The sequence below is a fragment of the Synchiropus splendidus genome, chromosome 10, assembly GCF_027744825.2.
Source record: "Synchiropus splendidus isolate RoL2022-P1 chromosome 10, RoL_Sspl_1.0, whole genome shotgun sequence".
Lineage (NCBI taxonomy): Eukaryota > Metazoa > Chordata > Actinopteri > Syngnathiformes > Callionymidae > Synchiropus > Synchiropus splendidus.
Window position 1 is genome coordinate 19,825,041 of NC_071343.1, and position 10,450 is coordinate 19,835,490.

Below are 10,450 nucleotides of genomic sequence, written 5' to 3' on the forward strand. Positions count from 1 at the left end.
GGACTAACTATTAAATTTAGAGGAGCAGAACGAAAGCAGAGTTCAAAGGACGCACAGAATTTAGAAAGCTCCGACGTAAACAACAAGGAAGATTAATCGTGGGAGAGTTACCGAATGACACGAAGTGACCATCTAGCAGCCTGCAGTCTGGAACCCACGAGAAGATATCCACAGAGACGCTGATGACGGGATGAGTTCCAGCTGAGCTGCCATTAAGTTGGAGATAATGCAGGAAACGGAAACCACAAAGGGTTAACAAAATAAAAGCACACGGAACGGACAATGGCCAATAAAGGAGCACAGAGTGCGGAATGTGACAGTTATGTCAAACGGCAAACACCTAAAAACCCTGAAGGAACAGACTTTGTGAAAATGTAATATTTGTGTCATTCTCAAAACTTTTGGCCATGACTGTACATTCCGCGATCTTGGTGTACTCTTTGGCCTTGTGACCCAGACTTCCACAGTTCCAGCACTTCACCTCTTGGCAGTCTTTGACCTGGTGTTCTGCACTGTTGCAGATGAAGCACTTGGGCTACGTGCTCAAACGGTTGCACCTTGCCACTTAATTACCTTGCATCCCGTGGCCAGACATTTTACAACTGTTAGTCAGACAGTGGAAAGTGGGGCCTTCAGTTAACGTTGTTGCCGCTGAGGAATCTTTCATTCATGAGAATGCAGAAATGAAACACTGTTGTTTGACTTCATGAGAAGAATATTTACTCAGTACCTGCCACACGTTTCATCACAACTTTTCTCGTCTGTATTGCTCAAGAAAGATGTTTCCAAGCAGCCGTGATCGTATAGTGGTTAGTACTCTCTGTTGTGGCCGCAGCAACCCAGGTTCGAATCCGGGTCACGGCACTCTGCTTTGCTTTTTTTTCTTTTTTGCAAATTCTGCAAAAGAATGACTCCAGTCAAAATGAGAGTTGCTAATAACAACAAGGTCATTGGTTTGATCACAATACTGACTGTTTTTTTCATACATATAAGACATGCAAGAAAGGAAAAAAAAACATCACACAACACAGCTCCAATGGATTGTTTTTACTGCACATGATCCATGAAAGGGGTCTGAATGCAAATGACCCTGTACATGCATGAGAATGTTTACAAGAAGGTGAGAATGAACATCGCAGATTATGTACAACTGGTGTCCACATGAATACAGTTTTGTTTAGATTCACACACATTCTCAATTGTATCATTGCAGCTGAATTCAAAGCCTTTGTTTCCCCTTCAGGGATTGAGTTTGACAGCCCAGTTGAAACACAATTTAGTATCCATAAAACAGTGTACGTCCCTGGGTGGGCTCGAACCACCAACCTTTCGGTTAACAGCCGAACGCGCTAACCTATTGCGCCACAGAGACATGGAACAGCAATCTAACATCTGGATCAAACGTTTGTAAACATGTCCCATACGGTCGGGCCCTCAGGCCACCATTGACTCCCAGTGTGGGAAACTGACCATCATTTTGGTCAGCTGCTCTCTATTGATACCTATCGATTGATTGATCAAATTCATTGCAGGAACCTCATCAAGATCAACCTATCAATTCATATTCTTTCAAGCATATGCAAATTTCAGGATGGGTCCAGAAATCTGCTAGTTTATGAACTTTGCTGACCCAGCTAGCTGGGCACAATATTTTATCTGCCTCTTATCTGGATTTTCTACATACCTTTGCACACACGATGCACCGACTGCAGAGGCAAATCTTCCCTTCTCTGTGTGATGTTTGTGTCTCTGTCACACAAACACAGAACTCCAAAACAAATCAATGTAGTACATATACCAGGACTGTCGGGGCGCTGTAATGCTCGAGAACCTCCTCCCAATATTGAGGTGCTCATGTTGGAACTCAGGATGACAAACATGGTCTTTAAACAATTACAGAGGGTGCAGGGAAGCTAGAGATCTAAAAGCATGCTAGCACATGGGGCTCATCCGGGACCTCTCGCACCCAAAGTGAGAATCATACTCCTAGACCAATGAGTCCTACGTACCCAGTCTCTATAGCAAAAGTTGAACCATTATCACGAAGGTGTTGAACATGTCGTTCATACAAGGTCACACAAGGAGACATTTCTTCCCTCGGAAAACTGAGATGTTGGTGAAATAGAAACTGAATGAATACAAAGACATCTTCCCTCTTTGCATTCATTCGTAACAAGAGCCATTCATGATAATGTAGTAATGGTGATGGGTGATGGGTACCAGATTCACTACTTGTATTGATCCTGACCAAATGCGTCAGTGCTACACAAAACTGACTGCTGGGTGGGAACTTATCCATACAGGCAGAGGCAGAGCCTTGGAGTGGATAAACCAAGAGTGATACCCGTTAGAGGGTGTCATGTGTGTTCATAGAACTGAAGTTACATTCAGTACTACTTTTTTTCCCTACATGAACTGCAGAATATGGTCCCACAGTTTAACCCAACTCCACAAAAGTTCCAATACACGTGTCAATATTTTTTCCTGAGTTCCAAATCTCAGGTGGTTTTCTACAAGCTGCTGACTTCCATGAAGATTCGAACTGTCAGAATTAATGAACATCAAAAGCCATATATTTAAGACATTTTGGGTGCTTGGACCCTCATATTAAAAGTCTGATGTTCTTCCGACTGAGTTGTTCTGTTTTGGTGGTTGGACTTGTTTGGCTTGGCTGGACCTTCAGGCAAGGGCCATGCTGGGAGGGAACTTATCCCTCAGGGCTTCGCTGAGGTGTTAAATCAAAAGCGAAGCCTGTTAGAGGGCAAGTGCAAGTTAAAAAGAAAAAAAAGAAAGACAATCGAAAGAAGGCTGATGCTGGTTTTCTCCAAGATGCTGACTTCCACGAAGATTTGACTGAATGAATCGACATCAGAAACCATGTGTTTAAAATATTTTGGGTGCTTGTGTCTACATTCCCTGAGGTGTTTTTTGTTTAACTTCAGGACTTTTTCTTATTTATTATCTGGTGAGGAATTGCAGGTATGGAATATCACGGAAAGTAAACGTGATATAAATCTGACTATTGTGTGCAAAGTAATTAATGTACATTTAACTCTCAAATGATGATTTTGTTTTTGCAACACAAACCTTTTCACTAATGAAAGCACCATCTTTGTTGTGTTACCGTGTGTGAATATAAAAGTAGTGGCCTCATCACTACATTTAAGTTTACAAATAGAAAAGGTTTATTTCTATCCATTATTTCACAGCATCACCAGATGTCACTGGTTTATCAAGGATAAAACTACTTTGAGAACAAATTACATTTGAGCATTAGAGTGCAGTTTACACGCTCCATCCACAGCTCCTTTGGGATTCAGTTTGACACCTGCGTATTACAGGTATCAAGTGAGTCCACATTGACACAATGGGTAGAAAAGGTTTTGAATTCAACTGCCAGTGTTCATGTGGAAACCAGTCACACATACTCCAGTACTTCATCTGTGATGTTCATTCTCACCTTTCTCAGGCATCAATAGGGTCATTTGCATTCAGACGTCTCCAACAGATCATGTACGTTAGCAACAGTCCCTATAAGAACGGGTGAATACATTTTATATTTCCTTGCATGTTTTATATCCATGATAAAAAAAGGTCATTGTTGGGATTGAACCCATGATCACAATGTTATTTGCAACCCTCATTTTGACTGGAGACATTCTGCAGACCTGTCGAATGAAGAACAACATATTGGATGGGACTGAAGGCTCACAGTGATGTGAAGAAAAACAGAGTGCCATGACCCGGATTCGAACCGGGGTTGCTGCGGCCACAACGCAGAGTACTAAGCACTATACGATCACGGCTGCTTGGAAACATCTTTCTTGAGCAATACAGACGAGAAAAGTTGTGATGAAATGTGTGGCATGCACTGAGCAAATATTATTCTCACGGAGTCAAACAGTGTTTCATTTCTGCGTCATGAATGAAAGATTGTTTGTTTGCGGATGTGGTGGTTTGAAAAGTAAAAAGTCAAGTCATCATCTTCAAGCCTTCGCCAGCCAGCAAATATTCTGGTGATAAAGTGAGCTTTACCTGTTTCTCTTTACAACTGAACAAGGTTGGTAATATTGTGAATCTGGACATTAAAGTTTGAACAAAGTTGAGTTATTGGGTTATTGTTTGTTTTGAGACTTCCTATATATTCCTATATTGTGATTGCACAAACGTTACGTGATAAAAAAGTTGACCTGATATATGAAATCAGTTCTTCAATAGGCCATTCATTCAAGGTGCGCCTTATATTCCGATGCACCTTATAGTGCGGAAAATACGGTAACCTTCAGTGTAACCAGTGATTCTTCTGTCGCCTCTGGGACTCTGCACCTGCTGGCACTCTACGTTGTGTCTGCTTGGATGCGTGTGCAGCGTGGAGAGAAAAGACACTGGCCAGCATTCGAAGATTCTGTGTTTTTTCAAAACACGACACACTCACATTAGTCCACCACAAACACAAACAAACACATGGACAACCAATCTTTCATTTACGAAGCAAAATTGAAGCACGATTGTTTGACTTCATGAGAAGAATATTTACTCAGTGCATGCCACACATTTCATCACAACTTTTCTCGTCTGTATTGCTCAAGAAAGATGTTTCCAAGCGGCCGTGATCGTATAGTGGTTAGTACTCTGCGTTGTGGCCGCAGCAACCCCGGTTCGAGTCCGGGTCATCGCACTCTCAATGTTTCATTCAAATTTGCAGGTGCAGGTTTTTTTGTCAAACCGATCAGGAGCACACAGTTGAACCAATGGGGTTAGTTTAATGCTGCTTGTTTGGTTGAAACAAATAGCTGCACCCACATGGCCCTTTAGGTATTTAGTTTGACGCCCCAGATGAAATATGAATTAGTGTTAGTAGAACAGAGAGAGCTGCTGACTTCCATGAAGATTTGAACTGACAGAATGAATCGACATCAAAAGCCATATATTTCTGATATTTTGGGTGCTTTCACGAATGAAAGTAACATCTTTGTCATGTTACGGTGTGTGAATATTAACGTAGCGGCCTTTTAACTACAAGTTTACAAAGAGAAAATCCATTATTACACAGCATCACCAGGTGTCACTGGTTTATCGAGGATAAAACTACTTTGAGAACAAATTATATTGGAGCATCAGAGTGCAGTTTGATCAGCATCAGTTTATTGGTTAGGAACTAGGATTGTGGAGTTAAAAGTCCCATTTAAAATCCTTGTTCCTTCTTGGTTCCACATAAATTTAAAATTTACTAGTTATTTTATCAAACAAAACAACAGACAACTGAGTGAAATTTGAATCATTTGGAGCCTTTCATTTATTTTTCGTTTCATGAAAGGAACCGGGTGTTGCCCCACTTCCTCCCCCTGTCATGACCCTCATCCCTCCAGGGAAGATCCTTCAAAACACTGTACGTAGTTCACTTCAAGCCTGATGATGATTCTGGGTGTACTCCATGACTATAAATGAATGAGTTAATGATTTTATTTTTGCAAATAAAAGGTTGTCAAGGAAGAAAGGATTTTTTTTTTTTTTTTTTTTGCACAGTGCCTGCTGCACATTTCATCACAACTTTTCTCGTCTGTATTGCTCAAGAAAGATGTTTCCAAGCAGCCGTGATCGTATAGTGGTTAGTACTCTGCGTTGTGGCCGCAGCAACCCCGGTTCGAATCCGGGTCACGGCACTCTGCTTTTCTTTTTTTTCATTCAAATGTCCCCTTTTGCCTGAAACAGACACAATCACTGTGAGCCTTCTGGCCCATCTCATGTGTTGTTCTTCATAATCAATTGGACAATTCCAGGGATTCGTGGATGAGGAACGAACTGATAAAGTGAGCTTCACTTGTTTCTCTTTACAACTGAACAAGGTTGGTCATATGGTGAATCTGGACATTAGCATTTGAACAATGTTGAGTTTTTGAGTTATTGTTATGTTGTTACTTTGTGCTGTTCCAAGACATTTTATGTTCTAATGTTCCAATGTGAATTTGATCAAAATGTTGCACCACCTGTTGTACTTTGCTGATGTAAAAAAAAACAAACTGTGCTTTAAAAAGTTTTCGAATAGGCCAGTCATTGAAGGTGCGTCTTATCTACCTAATCCAATACGCCTTGTAGTGCGGAAAATACGGTAACCTTCAGTTTAACCTGTAATTCTTCTGTCGCCTCTGAGACTCTGCACCTGCTGGCACTCTGTGTTACGTCTGCTTGGATGCGTGTGCAGCACGCACCTTTTCACGTCTGTATTGCTCAAGAAAGATGTTTCCAAGCAGCAGTGATCGTATAGTGGTGAGTACTCTGCGTTGTGGCCGCAGCAACCCCGGTTCGAATCCAGGTCACGGCACTCTGCTTTGATTTTTTTCATTCAAATTTGCAGGTGCAGGGTTTTTTGTCAAACCGATCAGGAGCACACAGTGGAACCAATGGGGTTAGTTGGATGCTGCTTGTTTGGTTGAAACAAATAGCTGCACCCACATGGCCCTTTAGGTATTTAGTTTGACGCCCCAGATGAAATATGAATTAGTGTCAGTAGAACAGAGAGAGCTGCTGACTTCCATGAAGATTTGAACTGACAGAATGAATCGACATCAATAGCCACATATTTAAGATATTTTGGGTGCTTGTGTCTACATTTCCGTGGTGTTTTTTGTTCAGTTATTTTAACTTGGGTATTTAGTTTTTCTTTATTATTCTCTGGTGAGGAATTGCAGTGATGGAAAATCACAGAAACTGTACGGGATTCAAATTCTGATTAGATTCAGGATTGTTGATGGAAATGCTCGCCCCTAAATTGGCTATTTTTACTCTCTCATGTCATTTGAATCTGAATATATCAAGACTGTATTTGCCAGGGGGAAAGAAATATAAGTGACAGATTTTTAAAAAAATCTTCAGAAGCAGTTAAAGAGAGGAAGAATGTCTCTCAGAAGTGGGATTGGAACCCACGCCTCCATTCAGAGACCAGAAGTCCCATGGTTAGGAAGGTTTATCACTCTTGAGTCTGGCGCCTTCGACCACTCGGCCATCCTGAAAACTGACCTTCAGAAGGTCGTCAGCAGCTGCATAGAAACTGGAATAACCAGTTAAAAAATGCAAAGTTCAGTGATCACGGCTTTCAGCAATTTTTTTCCTGTTTATATTGATGATTTAAATCATATTTTGCTCTTTCCATCTGACTTTTGAGTGCAAAGTAATTCATGTACATTTAACTCTCAAATGATGATTTTGTTTTTGCAACACAAACCTTTTCACGATGAAAGCAACATTTTTGTTGTGTTACGGTGTGTGAATATAAAAGTAGTGGCCTCATCACTACATTTAAGTTTACAAATAGAAAAGGTTTATTTATATCCATTATTACACAGCATCAGCATTATAACACGTTAATTCGATTAATTAATTAATTAATTAATTAACGCGTTAAAAAATTTAAGGCAATTAATTATTTGCATTTTGGCCCATAGAAGGACCCGTAGTCTTCTCGGCCGCGCTACGTCACCTGCGCTGGCAAATTAACAAGGCAGTGGGCAACAATAACAGACATGGACAAGATTCAGGAGGAGGAGGCAAGTGCATCTTCAGTCGGGCCACTGAGGGGCAAGTTTATTTACAAAAAGAACAGGGACGGGATGATAAATAAAAACACTGTGATTTGTAGTTTTTTTGTTCTCTTAGCATGGGAGCAACTCCAGCCTGACGTACCAATAACCGTAAATGCGAAACATGTTCAGGCAAGTTCCTCCGTTGCGAGTGTCCCTACCGGGAGCTCGCTCCGCTGACCCACGCTTGCTGAATTTGGGAAACGAATGAGCAAATCCACTACGGCGTACGCAGGCACCGCCCGGGGAATCTTTGCAGGATGAGTGGTCTCTAGGGCCTTGTGGACGCCGAGGGAGATGGGGGTACACATTTAAGTATCAAACAGCTGAATTGTACATTAATCAACTGGATGATGACGAAAACTTGAGTGCCTGTACTGAGATGGCTGTGTTATCGTCTAACGTGTGCTGAGAGAGGTGAAGCCGGAAAATCTTCCCAGGGCTGAAGAAGAAGAACAACAACGTCAGAAGGCTGGAGCCGTGTCTAACAAACCTGATCGAATGGAGAGGAAGCCATCCTTCGTGGCTATATGGCTGGCTAAAATCTCAGGATCAGGACGATGATCCTTCAGGGCCATCCATTAAGTATCAACAGGAGTCACGGGTGAAGATGAAGAAGATTTCGTCCTGGAGTATTTTAATTCTGATTGCGGTGTACTTCGTACTCTGTTAACCATACCGATGGATGCTTGGAGTGAGAAAATCCAGGAGATTTCTCCGAAAATCGACGGCCATAGACGCTTATGGAAAGATGCCCTTGTGCTAAAAAAGCCTTTTAGTTCCGCCCCCTTTGGACCGCGTACACGCTGATGGCTGCTATAAAGAGGCTTTTTTCCAGAGTGACACCCTGCAGACGTACCCGTTGGAACAAGACAACGATGAGGACTGAAGGTGTTCCGAGACGTATTGGCACTATCTTCCTCAGAGCTGCTACAGGCGGCACTGGGAATGAACAACTCCTCGGCGACCCGTCTACTTCCTGTGATAGAACACGTTACCGGTGACGGTCATGAGTACGACGGTTCTAACAACGACACGACAGACGGAGCCTGTCTTTCATTGACCATCAAAGACGCCAGAGACGACTCTGATGAGGAGGAACCTGTAGGGAGAGCAACAACCTCCTGCCCCTAGCTTCTCAAGACCAAGAACCAGCAGCTAATGATGAAACGGATGGATGGATAAGCGGTTTCTTCCTGAAAGCTGTAAAGACAGTTGTATTTCATCTGCTAGGTAAAACCATGCGCAGGTATTGGAGGGAGATCTGCTACGGCTGCCAAGTAGACCATCCCAGCCAACTACAACACAGCTGCCTTGAAGAGATGGAGGACGATTTCTACAGTCTTAACTTCCACCCGTTGATGAAGAGACTCTGTAACAAGAACTTTCTGCCTGCTGTACAACACTACTTGACCCTGAATGACGTACAACCGGAGAAAATGAGAACCAAGGCTACGGCTGAGACAGTCTTGCTCGAAATGAGGTCTCCAAAATCAAGTGTCTGGAATGAATACATCAAACACGAGCCAGAGGATCTTGATTGAACGTCTGGAATCAGCAAGTAGAATCTGGAATAGAACGCCGGTCCTGGTCGATGTCAAACACGAGATTCCCTCGTATGTGATACACTTTTATTATTTTTTTTTTACTCTCTTTGTATAACATTACGTTCGAATCCTGACATAACCTGTTTAATAAAAAACATCAAGAAGCATATTCTGATCTCGGCTCATTAATTTCTCGTTTAACATGTCGGTGAAACACATCATTAAGAGAGTTTATTACAATCCTCTTCACCCCGGGAGCTATGGAGGCGTGGATCGCCTTCGTCGAGGGGTGCAGGCTGAGACTGGAAAACCAGTCAGTTCTAAATCTATTAAAGATTTTTAATCAAAACAGGATGCTTACACCCTGCATAAACCGACCAGAGTAAACTTTCCGAGAAACAGCGTATTTGTTCACAGGCCTCTTCAACAATTCCAGGCCGACCTATGCGACATGCAGGCATTGGCTAGATATAACGACGATCAAAATTACTTGTTGACGTTATAGATGTATTTTCAAAGAAGGCCTATGTACGCGTTTTAAAAAGAGACTGCGATCGAGACAGTGAAGGCGTTTGAATCAGTGCTGGAGGAGAGCGGGACGCCTGCAAAGCTACAGACGGATGACGGGAAAGAATTTGTTAACAAGAGTTTCCGGGCTTTGATGGAAAGGAAGGGTATTAATCATTTTTCACCAGGGGGTGACGTTAAGGCCTCTGTGGTTGAGAGATTTAACCGCACTCTTAAAAATCGGATGTGGAGATATTTTACAGCTAAAAACACTCTGCGTTACATCGAGGTTTTACAGGATCTAGTAAAGAGTTATAATCACAGCTATCACAGCAGTATAAAAATGACACCAATGGAAGTAACTAAAGAAAATACTCTGTGTTTGACAATCTTTACATTAGACTGTCGAAAGAAGGCAAAATTTAAGGAGGGCGATCATGTTCGGATATCAAAACTACGAGTTGTATTTGACAAAAAGTATGAGCAGAGTTTTACAGATGAGATATTTACGATAACTGAATGTAATCACCGCAATCCGCCTGTGTATAAATTGAAAGATTTCGACGGCGAACCCATCCAGGGGTCATTTTATGATCAAGAATTACAAAAAGTACAACTCGTAAAGGATAAAGTATTTCACGTTGAAAAGATTCTCAAGGAACGAGTCGTTAAAGGAGAGAGACAAGTCTTTGTCCAGTGAAAAAACTGGCCTGAAAAATTCAACAGTTGGGTAAAAGCTTCAGATTTCAAAAATATATAAGACGATCCTCCTTTACACCAGGCATCATATCATCATGTACAGCTTAAAGAACGTTGGCT

At 41.9% G+C, this 10,450-nt stretch overlaps 2 non-coding genes across 2 annotated transcripts; one reads left to right on the forward strand and one right to left on the reverse strand.

The window, feature by feature from the left end:
- Window positions 1-1,298: 1,298 nt before the first annotated feature.
- trnan-guu (transfer RNA asparagine (anticodon GUU)) lies at window positions 1,299-1,372 on the reverse strand. The gene has a single exon. It is a non-coding gene; the product is annotated as a tRNA-Asn (tRNA).
- A 4,219-nt stretch (window positions 1,373-5,591) lies between these two features.
- trnah-gug (transfer RNA histidin (anticodon GUG)) lies at window positions 5,592-5,663 on the forward strand. Its single transcript has one exon. It is a non-coding gene; the product is annotated as a tRNA-His (tRNA).
- Window positions 5,664-10,450: the final 4,787 nt, after the last annotated feature.